This window comes from Bos javanicus, chromosome 5 (assembly GCF_032452875.1).
Source record: "Bos javanicus breed banteng chromosome 5, ARS-OSU_banteng_1.0, whole genome shotgun sequence".
In the NCBI taxonomy this organism is placed as follows: domain Eukaryota; kingdom Metazoa; phylum Chordata; class Mammalia; order Artiodactyla; family Bovidae; genus Bos; species Bos javanicus.
The window spans coordinates 114208892-114231028 of record NC_083872.1 but is presented as its reverse complement, the minus strand read 5'-3'; the positions used below and the strand labels follow the sequence as shown (position 1 = coordinate 114231028).

At 45.1% G+C, this 22137-nt stretch overlaps 1 protein-coding gene across 4 annotated transcripts in view; it reads left to right on the top strand.

The window, feature by feature from the left end:
• PACSIN2 (protein kinase C and casein kinase substrate in neurons 2) overlaps positions 1-22137 on the top strand; it is a 115200-nt gene that overhangs the window by 32173 nt on the left and 60890 nt on the right. The window contains exon 1 of one of the 4 annotated variants that reach the window (XM_061418786.1): positions 15242-15329. The exons of 2 other annotated variants lie outside the window; for them this stretch is intronic. The gene's annotated coding sequence lies outside the window, so the exon portion shown is untranslated. Of the gene's footprint in view, positions 1-15241; positions 15330-22137 lie in introns of those variants that run through there. One more of the 4 variants, XM_061418789.1, reaches the window with a different exon arrangement.

The window sequence follows — 22137 nt, the reverse complement described above, 5'->3', positions numbered from 1 at the left end:
TTCCTCATCTGTAAAATTAGCAGGACAAGAATGCCATCACACAGAATTGATATCAGGACTGGATGGAATGATACATGCAAAGTGGTTAAAGCAGGGCTTGGTACATAGTAAGTGCTCAATTAATGTCATGGATTGCAATTCACTATGCAAAAAGAAAACTTATGTTGACTATATCAGCAGATGCTTGAAAAGCATATTATAAAATCCTTATAAAAATCTAAATGGTCATAGAAGGAGTGCAGAAATATTTATCAGAACCCAGCAGCCAGCAAGTTAAGTGGCCAGTTCATTAAGCTCCAGGTGTGACAAGGAGGCCCCCATGTCTGTGAATCCCCAGATGATGCTGTGGACTTGACAGGCTCGTGGGGAGAGGGGCTGCAGGAGCAGTGTCAGTCCAGCCTGAGCTGGCCCTGTGTTTCTCTTCCTCTCTGTCTACAGCATGTGACCACCTGTCCCTAAGGCCGGCGTTTCCCATTGCACCATGGGTGTGGCTTCTGGTTTCACTCTACAGGAGCCAGGAATAAATTCCTGAGGTCGAGTGGGGAAGAGGATTGTAAAAGTAATAAGCCACTTCAAAATGGCCAGGGGAGCAGTTGTAATGGTAGGAGCCCTGGGAACCAAGTGTCACATCTAGGACACTGAAGGTCAGCACCAGATGGGTGAGCCTGCCAGGTGACTTCTCTCTGCAAGGAATTAGCCCAGTCATAATTCTTAAACTTCCCCATCCTCTTCTGCACTCAATAAATAAGTGGACCAGTGTGCTAAAAATAAGAGGGGGAGGGAAGGCCTGAATGATCTGAACCCTGGAGGGCTTTGGTCAGATTAGCCAACCTTCCTGATTGGCTTGGAAAGCCTTGGTGGGAGGGGTGAGTCTCAGCATTGGTCTGATCTTAACCTGGCATTTGGTAAAGCGTCTGTCTACAATGCGGGAGACCCGGGGTTCGATCCCTGGGTTGGGAAGATCCCCTGGAGAAGGAAATGGCAATCCACTCCAGGACTATTGCCTATAAAATCCCACGGACAGAGGAGCCTGGTAAGCTGTAGCCCATGGGGTTGCAAAGAGTCGGACATGACCGAGTGACTTCACTTTCACTTTCTTTGTGTTTTATTCCTTGTCTTTCTTATGACACTTTTCTTCAGATTCTTTACCAGCTGAGCCACCAGGGAAGCCCACTTCTAGTTTAGGAAGGTTTTATTAGATGACTTAAAATTCATGTAAACAGTGGGTGATGGGTATGTAAGTTCTGAAACGTAATTATAAAAACCTTGAAATCAGTCTCCCAGATTGAAACCATTGTGTTCCACAGGGAGGCTCTTATTTGGGGCTTCCTGCCAAGGGCAAAGGTATTCCAGGATATTTGATCATTCTCTTGCTCTTTTAAAAAGAGAACACTTAAACACATGTATCAGTCAGTCAGTTCAGTCACTCGGTCGTGTCCGACTCTTTGTAACCCCATGGACTGCAACACGCCAGGCCACCCTGTCCATCACCAACTCCCAGAGCTTTCTCAAGCTCATGTCCATCAAGTTGGTGATGCCATCCAACCATCTCATCCTCTGTCGTCCCCTTCTCCTTCTGCCTTCAATCTTTCCCAGCATCAGGGTCTTTTCCAGTGACTCAGTTCTTCCCATCAGGTGGCCAAAGTATTGGAGTTTCAGCTTCAGCACCAGTCCTTCCAATGAATACTCAGGACTGATTTCCTTTAGGATGGACTGGTTGGATCTCCTTGCAGTCCAAGGGACTCTCAAGAGTCTTCTCCAACACCACAGTTAAAAAAAAAAAAAGTATATGTATCTATAAATAATATATTCAGTTCTTGTTTATGAGCTTTATCAAAAGGGAATCAAGTAATCTGAAATTTTCATTTTTACTCCTGAAGAGTATTCTGTTGTGTGTATCGTATTAGGGTTCTCCAGAGAAACAGAATCAATAGGATCTCTGTATGTACAGAAAGAGATGCATGTTGAGGAATTTGGCTTCCATGATTATGGAGACTGGCGAGCCCACATCTGCATCGCAGGCGGGCAAGCTCAGGCCAGGAGAGCTGATAGTGCAGTTCTTGTTCCCTGCAAAGGCTGGCAGCCCAAGGGACCTGAGGGAGGTGATGGTGCAGATGAAGACAGAAGGCTGGCAGGTGGAGAATTCCCTCTTACTTGGGGAGGGTTGGCTTTTTGGTTCTATCCAGGCCTTCAAGTGATTGGATTGGTACTCACCAGCATTATGGAGGGCAATCTACTTTACTAATTAAAACGTTAATTTTAACTGAAAACACCCTTGCAGAAACACCCAGAATAATGTTTGATGAAATATCCATGCGTTTCATGACATGCAAACTTAACCATCACATACATAGGAGACGATTTATCATCCTCCTCTCAGCAGGTATTGGGTTGCTTCTTTTTCTTTTTTCTTTGACCCATAGGAGTACTCTGGTTATGAACCTTTTTTGTAAAGGTCTCTTTGTGGACTCAGTTTCTCTAAGGTTTATATAGGAGTAGACTTGTTGCTTCTGGGGTGAGTGTGCTCAGCATGCAGAAATGCCTTCTCCAAGCAGTGTGCCAGTTTCCTCTCCAACCTGGCCCAGGAGTTCCCGTTGCCCACATCCTAGCCCAGTTGGGCTAATTGTCACACTTCATAATCATACCCACACAGAGGATGTCAAATGTTATCTCATTCTGGCTGGAACTTAACCTACTTACTAGGGGGATGAGCCTGTTTCCACATGGATATTAGCAATTTGGGCTTCCCTGGTGGCTCAGATGGTGAAGAGTCTGCCTGCAGTGAAGGGTTCGGGAAGATTCCCTGAAGAAGGAAATGGCAAACCACTCCAGTATTCTTGCCTGGAGAATCCCATGGATGAAGGAGCCTGGCAGGCTACAGCCCATGGGGTCACAAAGAGTTGGACGTGACTGAGCGACTTCACTTTCTATTAGCAGTTCATGGGTTCTATTGGTGACATGATTAGGTCTTTTCCCATTTTTCTCTTGGATTGTCTGTAGTTTTCTTATTGATTTGTATGGTTTACACATTCTACAACCCAACCCAGGGATCAAACCCAGATCTCCCTCACTGCAGACAGATTCTTTACCAAACTGAGCTATCAGGGAAGCTCTATACATTCTGCAAATACCAATCAGTTTATTGGTTCTATGAGGTACGGAATCGTCTCCTAGTTTGGGCACGTCTTTTTACTTTCATATGTTGTCTTTTGTTAAACATATAAATTTCCAATGTAGTTGACACTATTTTTTTTTTTTTTAAACATGGTTGGTATTTTTAAGGACTTTGAAAAAGAAACCCTTTCCCGCTTGGAAGTTATAAAGATATTCTGTATTTTCTTTTAACAGTTTTAAGTTTTTGCTTTTCATATTTAACCCTTAGTCTTTCTGGAGTTGATTTGTAACTGATTTTGGGGTTTGGTGTGAGGTAAAAATCTAGTTTTCTTTTCTTCTGAGTGGATGTTCGATTGAGTCAGCATCACTACTGAATTGCCCTTCTACACTCTGGGACTCTGCCTCTGTCACCTAGGGAATCAAGAAATTTGTGTGACTGTGCCTTTTTGTAAATTAAAACTTTTTTTCTGTTTGTAAAATATGCGTAACATAAAATTCACCATTTTGAGTATTTTAATATATAATTTTGTGGCATTAAGTACATCCACGTTGTTGTGCAGCCACCACCATCATCCATCCATGCATCTATCTCCAGGGTTTTTTTATCTTTCCAAGCTGAATCTCTGTCCCCACTAAATGAGAACTCTCCCCTCCTTTCTCCCCCCAACCTGTGGGTCTGTTTCTAGTCCATACCTGGTTAATACAGCACAAGAATAGGCAACCCTCCCTTCCTCTGTTCTGCTTTTAAATAGAATTATTTTAGTTCTATCTTCCTGATGAGTAAATCACAAGAAAGAGGACTTTGATGGAAAGGATCTCTGTATCCCTGAAAGCACTTAACTTTGTGGTGGGCATATGGTGGGAGCTTAATAAATGTTAATAATTGAGCATTGGCATTGGGCTTGAGAGAGTGTGTGAGTCCATCTCACTCAGGTTCGCACCTGTGAGACAGTCAGAGCGTGACCAAAACAGCACCTTTGTAACAGGCCCGGTGGATGTGGTGTGACCTAGCTCATACACAGCGCTCGCCAGTGGACTTGCTAATCCTCCCTGACCATCGTGCCGGGCTTTGGCACAGCCTCCACAGAGGTCAGGGTCTGCAGAGCCGGCACGCTTGCTCTGGAGGCCGCCTTGTGTCATGTGGGGTGGGGAGAAGAGAGGCGGGAGTGCTGACCTTCTTTCCTGCAGTCGAGCAGACTGACGCGGAGTGAAATGAGCTCGTGATGCCATGGCTGGCAGGTGGTGAGTTGGGGTTTGTTCTCGCCTGCAAGTAGAGGCTTGGCATTCACACCTGAGCTGCATGTGCCCAAGGGCCAGGCTGCCGTTCCTCTCATGGATTTTTCTCCCCTTCTTTTGATAGGTGCTGTGCCCCTAGGTGCTAAGCGCTGTTCTCCGTGCCAAGGAAACAAGGGCTGTGAGGCAGGTTGGGGAAGGATGGGGGGACAGGCACAGCCCTCAGATTGGATGGAGTACAACAGCCTGGTTCCGCAGCAGCTCGAAGAGGGGGGCACCCACCCCACTGGGAAGGGGGCTGTGCTTAGCACTGGTGTGGGGCCTGTCAGACCTGCTGGAGCCCAGGCATGTGGCCCGAGAGCTTGCCCTCGCGCCCTGTAGAACTGACAGATGTGTAAAGTCGAAGGTATATTTGGAAAGTTTCTAGTTTAAGAAAACGTTAAAGAAAGAAATGGGGAAAGCCTATGCAGACTTTTTCTTAATGTGCCATTAAAGGATGGAGCCTCCGTGGAGGGCGGGCGAGGGCAGTGGCGCTCCGTGCAGCTCCCAGTTGTGCACTTTAGAGCACTGGGGAGGTTTTGCCCAGGATGTTGTAAGACGCTCTTCAGGGACGGGGGTAAGCAGAAGGAATGAAGTTGCTCAGGGCGGATTGACTGCCTCATCGATGGGAAACATGCAGGTCCGATCCGTTTTCAAATGGTTGTTACTGAGAACAGCACAACCATTTTAGATTGTCATCTTTTTTAAAGCTTGTTTTAAAAACCTCAGTGCTGGGTCTCTCTGTCTTTCAGTGATTTTGTTGCAGGGCATTTTGGACAGGAGTCTGTCACGTAGATTGTTCTTTGGGCTGACATACAAGCACACGACATGTTTGTTCCTGTATGAAGGCAGGCGTCCGGCTGCTCTACCACAGGTGCTTGCTTTGGCATTGCCCGCAGCCACAAAAGTCATCTTAAATCTGGCTCAGAATGCACGAAACCCCTACGTACTGTTCATAGTTTGAAAATCCAGGTCTGTGCTTTTGTTTCTGGAACTGCGTCCCGTTTCAAACGTAGGACCATGCTGTTAAAAAGAAGCACACACAGAGCTGTTTAAAAGCATCAATGAGCTCTCGCAGGCTTGGTTGTTCCAAGCATGGTCTCCTGGTCAGAACGACCAGAGGTAGAATACTGCTCTGCTGCTCCCAGCACCCCCTCGTTGAGTGTGGCAGCTTCAGGTCTCCTGGTGCTCAGTTCTGAAGGCAGTTCAGCCCTTCTCTAGAAACATATAAACTGCTGTTTTTTTAAATGGACTATTATATAGTAGTGTGTAGTACCTCCTCCTCCTATTGCTTTCAGCTTAGTGGTAACCTGCAGCCCCTCAGAGATTGCTGCATGAATGAAGAGAGGTGCTGTGAGCGGGGGCTGGCAGGGAGAGGACTTGGGGGAGCTGGGGACAGCTTAAGGAGACTGGGTCGATGCCTGACCAGCATGGCTCTGGGTGGAGTGTGGAGAGCAGGCAGGGCACCCTCGCCATGAGGAGGTCTCTTCTGGCTCTCAGCAGTTCACGATCACAGGCAAGGCTCCATGTCCAGCAGCATGCTGCCAGCGATCACCTGGTGTGCAAGGGTCCTCACTTTGGGTCTGCCTGGCGTTTTTCACATTGTTAGACCAGCTTATGAGTTTGGGGGAAGAACGTGCTGAGGTGAAGTGCTGTCCTCTTTGCGTCCTATTGGGGTATGGTGATATCAGCATGGCATGTCATTGCAGAGGTTCACCTTGCAGGCTTAGTATTCTTATTCCTTGATTTGACACATGTTTTATGTGGCTCTGGGCTTCCCTGGTGGCTCAGATGGTAAAGAATCTGCCTGCAATGCAGGAGACCCAGGTTCGATCCCTGGGTTGGGATGACCCCCTGGAGAAGGAAATGGCAACCCACTTCAGTATTCTTGTCTGGAGAATTCCACGGTCCATGAGGTCTCAGAGAGTCTGACACGGCTGAGCAGCTGAGACTTTCACTTTATGTGGCTCTGCCTCCCCACTGGGTCGCTAGTTCTTTCAGCCTAAGACCCCTGCTCTGCTTGCTTTGTGCCCCTTTCTGCATGGGGACGCGTGCTGTGGACCTACCAGGTCGTGTGAAGACATATTTGAGTTGCATGCTTCTGTGAGCCTTTAACACTTTTCATGATCACAGATGAACTAAAAGGTTGACCATGTGTCTGATAATTGTTGAAACTAGGGGTCGTTGTTCTAATCTCTTTTTTATATGTTTAACATTTTCCATAAAAAAATAAAGAGAAAAGCATTTCCAGTCTACAGATATAATGAATCCCAGGTTGTTTTGACAGTGTAGGCGTTGTGATGTTGGTTGTTGCCAGAGTTGTTCAGGTTTGTTACTCGTCTTAAATACGTTTGGTTCTTCCTCAGGGGAGCCCAGCCTGGCACTCTGTGATGACCTAGAGAGGTAGGATAGGGGGAGGGGAGGGAGGCTCCTGAGGGAGGTGATGTATGTGTAATTATGGCTGATTTGTGTTGTATGGCAGAAGCCAACATTGGAAAGCAATTTTCCTCCCATTACAGTTTGTTGCTCTACGATGATGTGTTGGTTTCTGCTATACAACAACACAAGTGCAGAGTGACCGCTGCCAGACTGAGCAGCTTGTTTTCTCCCTGTGGCTCCTGCCAGGTTGCCTGCAGCGTGTCCTTAAGCCATGCTGGGCTGGACACTCTCAGGTACTCAGCCCCGTTGGCCTCTTGGCAAGGTCCCCTCACTTTATCTTCTTTCATGAGACCTTCTGAACCAGCCTGTCCGTATCCATATCTTGTTCCTTGTGGTCATTGTGAATTTGTTTCCATCTGGATTGTTGTGGCATTGATTCACTGATTTCCCAGGTCACTGATTTACTGATTGCCTGCTGTCTGAATTTCCTGGGGGTCAACCCTGTGCTGCTGCTCCCTGAATATGCACCTCTTTTGTTTCAGCCCTACCCCTTGGAGAGGCCCCCTTGACCCTTCCCTGACTTAGATCCTCTGGAGCTTCCAGATCAGGAGGTGGTCATCAGGAGGTGGTCTCCATGGCTACCATTGCTAAACACATAGGTATACCTTATCCCCTCAATCTTCCCAAGCCCTGAGGTGGTTACTGAGGCTGTCTTCATATTACAGGTAGAGGAACAGGAAGCTTACAGACTTGCCAAGGTCTGCATCTGCTCACCTCTGCCCCTCTCTGTTGCCTGACCCCACTCAGTGCTGTTTTTCCCATGCAGAAGCCTAGGGAGAGCCCTCTAGGGGACCAGCCTCTAATGTTACCTGGTCTGTGTCTTCACACATGCCAGAGTATGACTGGGCACATGGTGTTAAAAGACTCTTTAGTATAGTAGCTTCGATTGTAAATGGTAGAAGTAGAATAAAAACATAAAATTGTAAAACAAGACACATTTTTGAGTTTGTAATTGGTATTATATTTAAAATCATATTTCAGACTGAGAATGGAAGTTTTAGAGGTTAGAGACCATGTCTTTTAAACTGAATTTACATAACACTCAATAATGCCCACAAGGTTTAGATTCATTCATTTATTAAACACTTAATGTCTTCTTATTATGTGCCAAATTGAAGTATAGTATTGAAAATCTTGAACAGGCATTCAGATGTTTCTTGGTTTTTGGCCCATGGAGTTCTTGGTCTTTTCCATCCTTCCCGTGATCTGATCCCTAACACAGGTCCACAATGGGGAAGGACAAAGGAGAAGGCAGTGATAGCATTCCGGAGTGCTTAGGATCACGACTTCATTTATTTACGTATTTATACCCCACCTTGTTTCACAGAGGATTTAGTAAGGTCAGGATTGGCTGAGGCAGCTGACTGTAGATGGCGGGCATCTTGTTTCTTTCCTGAGTTTCTTCTGGGCTTGCTATCTGGTGGTTGTAATATGGTGGCTTGATGGCTGCAACACCCTTTGTTTACTGATATGACAGGCTATATTTTAGTTCACATACCCTTGATGAAATGCTGGTCAGTGAAGTTGGGAGCTGTCCTCCAGTGCCCTGTGCACTCCCCTGGGGAAGAGGAAGCCATAGCCAGAGGTGCAGAGTGAGCCAGCTCTTGCTTACCTGACTTGGCTCAGGGTCCCTTCTCCTGGGGAGTCTTCCAGCACCTCCTCCCAGCCTCCCCTGCTTCACGCCTTAGGTTGGAGGCCCAACGGCACGGGCCACTTGTCACACTGTGTGGTTCTGGGAGCTTGTCTGTCTACCGTGCTGCCCTCTAAGCAGCTTAAGGAAAAGTGTGATGAATTATTTAGCTTGTGACTTCAAGACTGTAGCAGAGAGGGGGTCCATGTAAATGAGCACGTGGTAAAATCACACCAGTAAGCCTCCAATAAAACCTTAACACAGTGTCTCTAACTCCATTTCTGAAAATACCCCCAAACTCGCCACAAACTTTGTTGCCTCTCTTGAATTCAGACCATCTTCTTTGGGTAGTTGCCCAAAGAAGGCTCAAGGCATTCCTGGGACTCGGGGGCAGTGGGGGAAGCCGCGTGACAGCTTAGCCACCGAGATGGTGTGTTAGAGGCCCAGGTGTTGCTTTTCACGGCATTTTATAAAATGCATAAGGAAAGATATTTGCATGCTTTTCCCTATCACATTGGTGCTTTGAAGTTTTTCTTAATTGGGCTGTCTGCTTTAATTAGTCCGGCTTCATATTTTCTTTCTTGTCTTCCCTTTCTTTCTTTTCCTTTTTTAAAACCTTTGGTTAAGTGCCAGAGAAGCAAAGAAGCTTACATAAAAGGTTTTAATTTTTTTTTTACTTCGCCAAAGATAGAACTGATACTTAGTTCAGCTTGTCCTGGCACCTTGTTTGATAGAGAACGTTAGAAATTTTGATTGGTTTATTCCTTTTTATGTACATAGGTGAGAAGAGTAAAGAGTAAAGGCTCTATTTACATCTTAGTTCACGAACAATATGAAAGGCTGACGAGTAGGATTTGAACATAGCCACTACCCTCTCCCCAACCAAACCAACCAAATCAAACCAAACCAAAAAAGACAACAAAAAAGATTGGACTGTTTTTACATAACCTATTTATGAGCATGGTAGAGTTATAGAATTTAAGATTTACTTATCATTTGAAAAAAAGAGAAAACTGAATACCTGTAATTATCGTATTAGATTTTACTTGTTTACTGACTGTCAAACAGCCATTGACACCTGTCACAGTGCTGCCGTTCCTGAGTTGCTGACTGGTGTGATCACATTTTTACTGCAGTGATGACAGAGAGAACCGAGCTAACCTGGTTAGAAAGTGGACCATTCGGGCTCCTCAGAGTCATTTGTGTGTGTTGGAGGATCAGTTATCCTAAGGATTGAGACCTGATAAAATACACTGAGTGTTGCCATTACACAGAACTTACTTTATTTAGCCTCTGCACCAGAGGACCTTGCCGTCCAATCCCTGGCGAATGCCAGTCGCCGTTGCACAGCTGGTGCCGATGCTGGGAGCAGGAGGAACTTGTGCTTTCCAAGTTGCGCAGCGGGCTCCGTCCGTCCTCTCTTTCTTCCTCCTCTCCTGTCCTGTCTTCTCCCTTCCTTATTCTTCCCTCTGCCTTTTCTCTTTACGGAGATACTATTTTACATACAGCTGCATGCCCTCACTTAGAGGTTGTGACAGATGGCTATACCTGTGCGACCACTGTCCTTATCAGGACATAGGACATTTCCAACACTTCAGGGAGGCCCCTGTGCAGGCAGCACCCCAGTCCCCAGTCCCAGGCACACTCTGATCTGTCTCCCTAGGTGAGTTTGCCTGGTTTACAGTTTCATATGAGACACGCAGTATGTACCTTTCGCATCTGGTTTCCTGCTCACCGTGGTATTTTTGTGATTCATTCACACTGCATCTGTTGATGGCTCTTGCCTTTTAAATGCCAAGGAGTTTTCCACTGAATGTTGATGGTGCTGCGCACCGTCGGGTCCTGATGTCCTGTATGGAGAAGTGCAGCACAGAAATCAGGGCTCCGGAGGGGTACATGCATAGGCTGTCTGTAATCCCCCCTCCTCCCAGCTTTCCCCAGCACTGGAGGAAGGCTGAGAGGAAGAGCCAGAAGACAAACGGAGTTCTGTGTGGGGGAGGGGGGCGGGGGGAGGGGGAGTGTCACCTTTTCACACTCAGAGCCTTGAGTCTTGCTAGTCTATGTGTTGGGCTTCTCAGAATGCTTTTCTGGTTACCTTCAGCTTGTGGCAGCCAGTGTGATCTTGGTACTTGTCTTTCTAGAGATAGGGGGATGGGCATTCCTAGTAGTTTAAGGTCTTGTGACCAGCAAGACTGCTCTAGGTCTTCTGCATGACTTCCGCCATCCCTGCTGGCACTCGGCCAAGGCCAAGTTCAGAGACACATGAGCTGGGAAGCCCATGTGGTGTGTGGCCGCCAGGCACCACCCCCCCCCCCCGACCCCCAACACCTCTCACCACTGCCTCGGCCTGGGAGTTGTCTAGCTGCTGTGGTGCTCTGTCCTGGCTTAGCTGTTAGCTTTAACCCAGTTGGGAGGAATGAAGCACAGAATTGTATTTGCACTGCTCTATTAACAACCCAATTACTATGCCTGTAACCTTGTTAAGAGTCACCTTGTGAGAGGCAGTGGGCACTTAGGCCTCAGGAGAAAGCACCATGCGGGGGTGGGGGGTGGCAGGGAGAGGGATGATGGCTGAAGGGTATGGGGTTTCTCTTTGAGGTGATGAAACTGTCCTAAGCCACAGGTGATTGTAGCCATACCTGTGAATATACTGAAACCCACTGAGTTGTATGCTTTAAATGGCTGAATGGTATGGTATCCGAATTATGTCTCGGATACCATTTTTCAAAGTGTGGTATTAGAGCCAGGACAGACCAGTTGATGAATGGGGGGAAACTGACATCACAGAAATTTTATTCTTTTGGCATATGACGTGACCTGTTGCTAAATATCCTAGTTTTCTTCACAGCCCTAGTTCCATGGGGTGGGGTAGAGGTGTGTGTATGAGTGTGGTTGGAAGGGGATGGACTTCAAAGTGTCAGGTGAACCTGAGTTTGAATCCCCATCTGGCTGTTGTTAGCTGGGTGGCCCTGGGCAAGTTGATTAACATCTCTGTGGTGGTTTCCTCGCCATAAAAAGGGACTGCTGCTGCTGCTAAGTCGCTTCAGTTGAGTCGGACTCTGTGCAGCCCCATAGACGGCAGCCCACCAGACTCCTCCGTCCCTGGGATTCTCCAGGCAAGAACACTGGAGTGGGTTGCCATTTCCTTCTCCAATGCATGAAAGTGAAAAGTGAAAGTGAAGTCGCTCAGTCATGTCCAACTCTTAGCGACCCCATGGACTGCAGCCTACCAGGCTCCTCTGTCCATGGGATTTTCCAGGCAAGAGTACTGGAGTGGGGTGCCATTGCTTTCTCTGATAAAAAGGGACTAGGGGTACCTATGGAGAAGGCAATGGCAACCCACTCCAGTGTTCTTGCCTGGAGAATCCCAGAGACGGGGGAGCCTGGTGGGCTGCCATCTATGGGGTCGCACAGAGTTGGACACGACTGAAGCGACTTAGCAGCAGCAGCAGAGGTACCTATGTTATGGAGTCTTTTAAAAGAGCTTGGCAGGTGCAGCCATTTTCAGCATGTGACAGTCATATAGCAGGGGTATCAGGTGGAAGAGGTAGCATGGTCAGATGTCCTGATATCTGTGAGCTGTGCTCAGTTAATGACTGTTCACTTGAATCCCCCTGCTGATGTCGTTGTTCACAATGGCAGAGGTCAGCTAATTTGCTGGACTTTCTGCTTCTGAATTTTTTTCTGCTTTAATCCACATGGTTTGAGTAGGTTGATGATAAGCTCTTGGATAACCCACTTATGTTCCCTGTTTCATGAAGCCTTCCCACTGGGTTGCTGCTCCCTTCACACTGATCCCTTAGCCCTTGAGGCACGCTGGTTCCAGCATTTATCAGCTCATGCCATTTTAGTTATTTATACTTCTGTCCTGCCCATACACTGTGAGCAATGCAGGGCAGGGACCTCGGCTTTTCAGTTATGGGGCCCCGAGGCCCTAAGCACTGTGCCTGGCGCTAATGTTTGTTGAATGAATGCCCAATGGTTTTAAGTCTGGTGACAAATGAGATTGGAACTGGAAATACCAGTTTAGGTACCATGTGCTGGAGGTTAGCAGTGGGTTTTCCTGGAGCAGTGTTTCTGTCCCAGCACCAGTTCAAAGAGCTGCACCCTGCCCCAGGATGGGGGAGCTGCCAGAGGACTGGGAGAGCTTCCCTCCTGCAAGGAAGCCACTGATGTGGGGTGGCCGGAGCTGTGAGGAGGGAGAGAGTGCCCTGGCCACACTGCAGAGCTGGTCTCATTACCTCATAGTCCTGCTGCTGTCAGTGTTCTTACTCGGTTCCTATAAACTTTGCACTAAGCAGCAGCTGTAGCCAGGACCCAGTTCTGATCCTCTGGGGAAGCCGAGATGGAGAGGCGGTGTGTGCAGTGGGTGACAAATGGACTCTGGAGGCTGACCCCTGGGGTTCATTCCTGCTCTGCCATGTGTCAGCTCCAGGGCACAGGGTATGTAGCATAAGCTCTCTGTGCCTCAGTTATCCCACCTGGAAAATGGAGGAAAATGAGGCAGAAGGAGAAAAGGGCGACAGAGGATGAGATGGTTGGATGGCATCACTGATTCAATGGACATGAATTTCGGTAAACTCTGGGAGATGGTGAAGGACAGGGAAGTCTGGCACGCTGTAGTCCATGGGGTCACAGAGAGTCGGATACGACTGGGCGACTGAACAGCGACAACAACAGTTACCCTCATAGGGCTATTTTCATGATTACACATAAAGTAAGCACTGTATAAATGCTTATTGAGCAGCCAGTGTTTGTTGGATTTACAAAAATAAAGAGGATGAGGCTTTTAAATTTTGCTATGATTGCCCCTCTAGCCAAGAGTGCTACATGGGGCTCTGGGACAAAGAAGAGAATTCTGTCATGCTACTTGATAGCAAGGCAAGGTACACAGTCGGCTTGCTTTGCTGAAACTCAAGTGTTTACTGCTTCTTAGTGGAAGAAAATATCCCCAAAAAAGGGCTTTGGTGACCAGGGTTTTATGCTGCCTAAACTTAGCTGCACATGCTCTGAAACAACTGCCATTAGTTTTAGAAAGCCTATCTTGGTATGGTCAAGTATGCTGAAATCATTTTTAGAAACATTTTTCGTCTTGTTCAGCCTTGTCCAGCCTTCATGTCCGTCACTGGACATGAAGGGCATTAAACCCTCAGTTCCTGATGCTGCCTGACCCCCAGCAAACCCCGTGATGAAGTGGCCAGCCTCCCTGCAGACCAGAGGGTGCTACTCTGGTGCACATACCTTTGTAAGGGTGTAGTTGACCTAACTCAGCTGGCTGCAGAGCACAGTGAAATCTGTGTTGGGTTGACTTCTGAGAAATGGAATATTTACATCAGTAAACGAGATGTCACATAACTGTCAACTTTTCGACTGAATTTTTTAAGTCAGTGCTTCTCTTTTGTTGTTGTTGTGTGGGGAGGGTGAGGGGAAGGTGGTATAGTTTTCTGAGTAGTGTGAATTATTATCATATGTCAAATAATTGAGGCTATTGTTGATATTGTCTTTGCTTTATTGGTGTTTTTCCATTAAGGACTTTCTAAACATGAGATTTTGGGAAGAGATTTTTAACCAATTCTGTTCTAAGGTCAGACTTAGATGTCTGTTTTTAACTTAACATTTTTGAATGAAAATGGGTAGTAATGTATATCCACTTAGCATAATTTTCCCTTGTATATTCTTTGGTCAATTACATATTTTCTGAGAAAATATTTTAGGGACACTGAGCCCTTGAAGGATTTGTTTTTGTCTCTTTTTACGGATTACTTTGAATCTTCTCTTTCCTGTAGTGTTTATATTTTTGATGTTGTTGCATAGGTTTTTTAAAACACTTTTTATTCAGGTATAAATATATATGTACACATAAAAGTGCACAAATTATAAGTGTGTATACCAATGGATTTTCACAAGTCATCATACCCATAACAGCTTAAAAATCAGAGTGTTGCTCAGAGCGTTCCTGGTGACCTCTTCCTTTCCCCTCTGCCCTGTCACTCGGTAGAGTCGTGCCGCCTCTTTATCTCACAAGAATTATACAGGATGTTCTTGTGGGCACATACATTTTTAAATGAGACAGGACTTCTTCCTTCTCACCTCAAGTTATATTTTTCTTTTCTTCCTTCACTTTTAGTTCTTTGTCAAACTCTCGGAAGTAAGGTGCTTTGTGTTTGATGTTGACTTCTAGGGGATTACACTTGCATGTCTGAGTGCCCTGGTTCCTGGGAGGCAGCCGTGCTGCTGAGGTCGGGGCCCCTACCTGTGTGCAGCCTGAGCCTGCGCCGGGTTTCCCTGCATGGCCCCCTGTCACACTGCTGTGCTGTAACGTGTGGAGGCGCAGAGAGAAGTGGCGTTCTACATGTAGGGGAAATGGAAGATTATGCCATGCACATAAATCCCTGTCACGTTAACTCATGGCTCCTGAGATACAGAGTGGGTCTTTTTGCCCTTGTAAGTGGAAGGATCCTGAGTACAGGAAGAGATTCCAAGACGATCACATACAGTATAAGTTAGTTCATATGCAAGTTGATTTGAGGAGGGGGTGATATGACTTTTGTTCTCCATCTCTCTGATTTTCCATGAATACCGAGATTTCTGTCTACTTTCTGAAAAAAAAAAAAAGGAAGCTCTGCTGTGATGGTGCTAGCAGGCTCACAGCAGCGGTCTGGGAACCTGGTGCCTGTAGGGTGAATGCAGCATTGAAGGGGAATGGCCTTATCACGGCTGCAAGGAGTCAGCAGCCAACAGGAAATGATGAAATGTGCTGGGAGAATTCTGCTGGGAGCCGAGGTCAGACATACCAGCAGGGTCGGGAGGAGGCAGGTACGGAAGCGGATCTGCAAAGTTATGCAGTTGAAGCGCCTGCCTTTGACAAGAAAACGTGAGTGTGCTATTTAGAACCTGCTTTTCCTTTAAGAGAGACCTTTTGAAAGTAAAATTTTCATTGATCTTTTTTTTTTTTTCTGAGTGATTGATGTACCAGAACTCTTACCTTTTAAGCACACCTTGTTTACAGCTTCTTAATGGAAATGCTTACGCAGTTCAATATCAGCTGAAGCGTGTGGAGTGTTCTATCCAAAACACTTTGAGAAAATGTCAGAGTAAATGTTTGATTTTCTTGATGAATACATTTTGACCGAAACTAAATGAAGGTCTATGCTTTATAATTTCTACTCTGGTTTTAGAACATATGTGCATGCTTCATTTCAAAATAGATTAAATAATAAATAATAATTAAAGAGTAAATTAAAAACTTTTGCATGTTTTAGGAAGCTTGCATACCTCTAGCTATATGTTTTTCTTACTGAGTAGCTGAATGAATTACTTGAGTTAGCTGTTAATAAACCGTTGGTTTTTTCCCCCCTATTGTCAGGCATTATGTTTATCACATGCTGCCATTTCCTTTCTTAACAGCCAAATCTAATCTGCAAACATGTAACTGGGATGTGTGAGAGAAAATGAACAAATTAGCTTTTCCAGTTGACTATAATTGCTGTTTCATGACTGTCTTTTCCAGAATCCCATCAGCTTGTGGCTTGCCCCAAGGCCCCTCCTCCATCTTTCTCCTCATTAGTTCTTAATTTTCTTCTCAGCTGGACCCTATGCCCTTATCCCTATCCATTGCTATCACTGGACACTTTGTTTTCATTTTTATTGGATAGTAAAATGTAAAAGTTTTATGGTTTCAGTAGCTGAGCAGCTTTACATACATATTTGTTTCTTATCTTGGAAGTCATATTCTGGAATTAAAATGAATTGACCCCCTCTCTCTTTCCTTTGTTTATGCAGTACTGAAATTCTAGTTAGAAGATTTTTTTTTTTAATTCCTGGTACCTAAGTGATTCATCACTAAGTGAATGTATTTATTGGGTTACCTATTGCTGTGAACATTAGAAAGGTGGTGTACTCTATTCTCCAAACAGTGCCACGTTAGTGCAGTCTGTGCCGCGCAGAGAAGCATGTCTTCTTGTTAGGTCATTCCTAGTGTGAGGTATGTATTTCTAATACTTTCAGGATTGCGTATTTCCTATTTTCTAGAATCCTCCCCCACCCAACATACATTTCTCTCAGACCTTAATCAGGTTTCACCCTTGCTCTTAGAATATCTCCTCAAAACCCTTCTGTCTTCATAATGTGATATCTTACCTAATTCTAGGTGAATTTTAATGCTGCATTTATGAAAATAATAAACAAGTATCCTAGCTTCAAAATGAAGCATATCTTAGAGGCCTGAGATTTATGCCAGTAGTAAAAATGAGCTCCCCTCCCATACATTGTTAGTCTACTGTTTTGCTCACCCATATAATTCTATTATTTAGGAGGTGGCATAATTAAAAAGTGGGAACATGATCTTTAGAGTTGTAATAGCTCTTGAAGTTGTCACAGTCAGGCCCCTTTATTTTTTTAAACAAGGAATTAAGACCAAGAGATGAAATGCCCTGCTGACTTGTTCAAGGTCACTTGGCATGTTGGTGGCTGAGTGAGTCTGGACCCCAGGTCTCCCAATTTCTGGGCCATTGGCCTGTCCTTTATTTGCTTTCTCCATATATTATCTCAAGGTAAATTGGCCAGCGCTGGCTTTTTTCCTCTGATGAGTCTATTTTCAAATACTCAGTTTTTATTCAACAATTTCCCTGAGTACCATTTGGCATAGGTGCGCAATGCATTACCTCCAGCACAGTGTTGACATTATTCCCTCTGAGAGATTTTTCTTAAAAACAAAGAGTTCTCTATTTTATAAAGTTTTTCTTCCTCTCCCCTAAACTAGGTCTTACTCAATTGATAATGTTATAAGAAAACCTCATTATATGATTTTCTGCTAGATGAGAAATCCAAACTTAATAACATCATAATTAATTTAAAGAAATTGACTGAAGTACATGATTCTTCTTTGAAAAGAGGATTCTTCAGGATGTGAAAGGAGAACCCTGAACTCTAGGGGAGCTTTATGGCCCCTGGGAAGGAATACTGACAGCTCTGTCTTGCTGCCTCTCAGCCTGGAGTAACTGGGTTTGGGAATAGATACAGTTTAAAACAATACATTAAATCGTAAGTAAAGTGGGGTAATGATTGAATTTATAAAGATGAAATTTACCCACAACCTTCCAGAAACATTTAAAAATAGTCTCTCCTAAATATTGAATTTGGATCCTCTGAAATTCAAGTATGAGAATTAGATGCAAATAGAGGCATGCTGAGAACAGTGTGTGACTGTTCTCAGCCCTTGATGTGGCTCCCACTCTGCCCAGAGTCACCTTAAGATGCCCTGGAGAGGTTACAGAATAGCACTTATTTGTATTTTCTGAAGTATTTAGAGTATATGTTACGGAGAATTTCTGAAACAAAAACACTATAGGGAAATAGGCATTTTCATAAATATTTTAACTGTATTTGAAATGGTAGTCGATAGCTTTATACCTGTCTTAATTTAGAAAACCTGGGAATGAAGTAAGTCACATGAGCACTGTGTTTCTGTACTGGGTCAGGGCTGTGTCTTCCCTTGTGTTCTGGTACCCATCTTTTTGTCACTGTCCTGAAGAAGCTGCAGCTTGCAGTTGCTGAGCCAAATGACCACACTGCGGGGGTTAAAGAAAGGGTGAAGCCTGCTTCAGGGAGTGGTTTAGTTCACTTCTCCCATAATTTAGTTACCTTTCTTCCCCACTTCGCATTTTATATGTACTGTTACATTTTCAGTTCAGTTCAGTTCAGTCGCTCAGTCGTGTCCGACTCTTTGTGACTCCATGAATTGCAGCACGCCAGGCCTCCCTGTCCATCACAAACTCCCGGAGTTCACTCAGACTCACGTCCATCGAGTCAGTGATGCCATCCAGCCATCTCATCCTCTGGCGTCCCCTTCTCCTCCTGCCCCCAATCCCTCCCAGCATCAGAGTCTTTTCCAGTGAGTCGACTCTTCACATGAGGAGGCCAAAGTACTGGAGTTTCAGCTTTAGCATCATTCCCTCCAAAGAAATCCCAGGGCTGATCTCCTTCAGAATGGATTGGTTGGATCTCCTTGCAGTCCAAGGGACTCTCAGGAGTCTTCTCCAACATCACAGTTCAAAAGCATCAATTCTTCGGCGCTCAGCCTTCTTCACAGTCCAACTCTCACATCCATACATGACCACAGGAAAAACCATAGCCTTGACTAGACGAACCTTTGTTGACAAAATAATGTCTCTGCTTTTCAATATGCTATCTAGGTTGGTCATAACTTTCCTTCCAAGGAGTAAGCGTCTTTGAATTTCATGGCTGCAGTCACCATCTGTAGTGATTTTGGAGCCCAGAAAAAGAAAGTCTGACACTGTTTCCACTGTTTCCCCATCTATTTCCCATGAAGTGGTGGGACCGGATGCCATGATCTTCGTTTTCTGAATGTTGAGCTTTAAGCCAACTTTTTCACTCTCCACGTTCACTTTCATCAAGAGGCTTTTGAGTTCCTCTTCATTTTCTGCCATAAGGGTGGTGTCATCTGCATATCTGAGGTTATTGAGATTTCTCCTGGCAATCTTGATTCCAGCTTGTGTTTCTTCCAGTCCAGCGTTTCTCATGATGTACTCTGCATATAAGTTAAATAAACAGGGTGACAATATACAGCCTTGACAAACTCCTTTTCCTATTTGGAACCAGTCTATTGTTCCATGTCCAGTTCTAACTGTTGCTTCCTGACCTGCATACAGATTTCTCAAGAGGCAGATCAGGTGGTCTGGTATTCCCATCTCTTTCAGAATTTTCCACAGTTGATTGTGATCCACACAGTCAAAGGCTTTGGCATAGTCAATAAAGCAGAAATAGATGTTTTTCTGGAACTCTCTTGCTTTTTCCATGATCCAGCGGATGTTGGCAATTTGATCTCTGGTTTCTCTGCCTTTTCTAAAACCAGCTTGAACATCAGGAAGTTCACGGTTCACGTATTGCTGAAGCCTGGCTTGGAGAATTTTGAGCATTACTTTACTAGCGTGTGAGATGAGTGCAGTTGTGCGGTAGTTTGAGCATTCTTTGGCATTGCCTTTCTTTGGGACTGTTACATTTTAGTACATATTAAATATAGAATATCTTAAATGGCTTCCTTTTCTTAATATGTAATTGACCTTCTTGATATGTGTATATATATATATAATTATACATGTATCAGTTCAGTTCAGTCGCTCAGTCGTGTCCGACTCTTTGTGACCCCATGAATCGCAGCACACCAGGCCTCCCTGTCCATCACCAACTCCTGAAATTCACTGAGACTCACGTCCATTGAGTCAGTGATGCCATCCAGCCATCTCATCCTCTGTTGTCCCCTTCTCTTCCTGCCCCCAATCCCTCCCAGCATCAGAGTCTTTTCCAATGAGTCAACTCTTCACATGAGGTGGCCAAAGTACTGGAGTTTCAGCTTTAGCATCATTCCTTCCAAAGAAATCCAAGGGCTTATCTCCTTCAGGATGGACTGGTTAGATCTCCTTGCAGTCCAAGGGACTCTCAAGAGTCTTCTCCAACACCACAGTTCAAAAGCATCAATTTTTCAGCGCTCAAAACATGTAATTAATATATAACGGCCCTAGTCAGTAAAAAGTAATATTTGACATTCCTCCTTGCCCCTAACTATTGCCTACAGTAGTGTAAATTCCGATTCTGCTTGTGGAGTTTAAAGACGTGAAAGGGGATACTGAAAGGGGATACGGGGTCCTGGCTTTGCTGCAGCCTGAGGAGGGCTTTAAAGGCAGCCCCTGAGGCTGTTCTTGGCTCAGAAGTCCCAGAGGGTGTGAGAGGTTGGGTTGTCTGGGCCATCTTCACTTCTCTGCTTAGGCTTCTCTTCAGACCTGCTTCTAGTGTGGCCTTAGAATCTCCTCTGAGGCGTTGAAGAAACTTCTGGTAGCCCAAGTAGATCCCAGGCACTAGAGGCAGGTGAAGAGGACTGTGTGTGTGTTGGGGGTGGGGATGGATAGTATCAATGGAAAATATGGGCCATTAATTTGAATGAACGAGTGAATGAATGAAAGGGTTGCAGTGGTCTCCTTCCCATAGAGATTGAAGGCACTGGAGTTGTGTTTCACTGAGCTGGTCTAATGCGTTTGCACCTCAGTTCTGCCTTGATGTCAAGTGACAGACTAGGTGTCTAGCATCTCCAACAGCCCTGGGAATCTGGCCTAATTTTTTTTTTTTCGCCCTCATTAGACTGTCATACATGAATCATAAGACATGAATCTCTATGTAGACTCACAAGCTTAATGTTCTATTTTTGGATAACTTAAAGAATCCGACAGAAGGTGTCTTGAATTTGAAATGTGTGCCCATGGCCATCACAATAGTATGTAATTAAAATTTCTTACTGATAATGTGAAGGCTGTGCTACACATTTTATACCATCTTGTTTCACATTGAGATTTGTTCTGCAGTCGTTGAAGGAGATCAGGGAGAATGATTTTGCAGGAAAATGCTTATCTGACAAGATGTTATTGATGAAATTAGCGGAGCTAAAATGTTGAGCTTACCAATTTGGAATTCCCTTTGATTCTCGCATTCCTAACACATTAGTAGTGCTTGATTAGCAAACTCAATGAAGCCCAGGGCAATATGGAGACAATGAAGTGATCTCTTTGTGGCTGACACAAAAGGGAAACGTAGCACAGGGCACAATGGATTGATGACCTAGTATCTGTTGACTTGGAAAACAGAACATTTTGTTCATTTAGCAACTGAGGGTGTTCAGTTCAGGTTCACTTTATTCTCGACCCTTATGATGCAGGAGGAGTGTTACACATCAAGACCACAAGGCCGTGCAGAGACGTCTCAGGACCACTTTTTTTTTGAGGCAAAATCATTGCATATTTAATGTTAACTTCTAAGGCATTAATTTATCTTCGGCACATCCAGTAGACTTCTAAGGCTCAAGAGTTTGAATTTGGGTTGGGCAAAGGTTGTCATAATGATGAAAAGTCATGATGTGAGGCTTATGTAACTCTGCTTGTTCAGCACCTGACTGCTTTTGTTAATAGCTGTGCAGGCACCTGAGCCAGCTCTCTGCTTATTTCCAGCCTCTGTTAGGCCACTACCTGGAGGGACAGTCCATCTGAATGCTGGCTGGCTGAATCACTTGTTTCAGGCCTGCATGTGTTCAGCTTACCTGCTTGGCAGAGTTTGTTGTGTGCTCAGTTTGTGTCAGGCATGGTGCTGGTAGGCCCCGGGATCCGTGATGGTTCAGATTGAGTTCTTGCCCCCAGGAAGCCCCAGTCCAGACAGGTAAAGAGACTTCTAAACTCCAGGGTGAGGAGTCTCCTCACAGTGGTACCTTATCTGCTGTGAAGAATGGGGGAGGTCAGGGAAAACCTCAGTTTGGTGGTATGTTTTGAGAGAGAGATTTGTCAGGTGGATGAGAGAAGCAGAGGGGAATACATACTCGAAGGCAAGGAGGTCTGAGAGAACACGCTGTGTTCAGGAGTTGAATGTGGCTGATGGTAGTATGTACACAGCGGGCTTCGGTAAACCTGATAACCTCAGGTTTATCAGGCCCAGGCCAGTGTTTTCCACCCTAATCCCGTTCTTCTGAATTTTCTTTTTCTCTTTGTGGCACCACCAGCTACCTTGCCTCCAAAATCAAGAATATATTTTTTTAAGGGTTCTCCTTCCTTTTTTTCCCTTTTGAACTTTTTATTTTGTATTGGAGCTTCCTTGGTGGCTCAGACAGTAATGAATCTGCCTGCAAT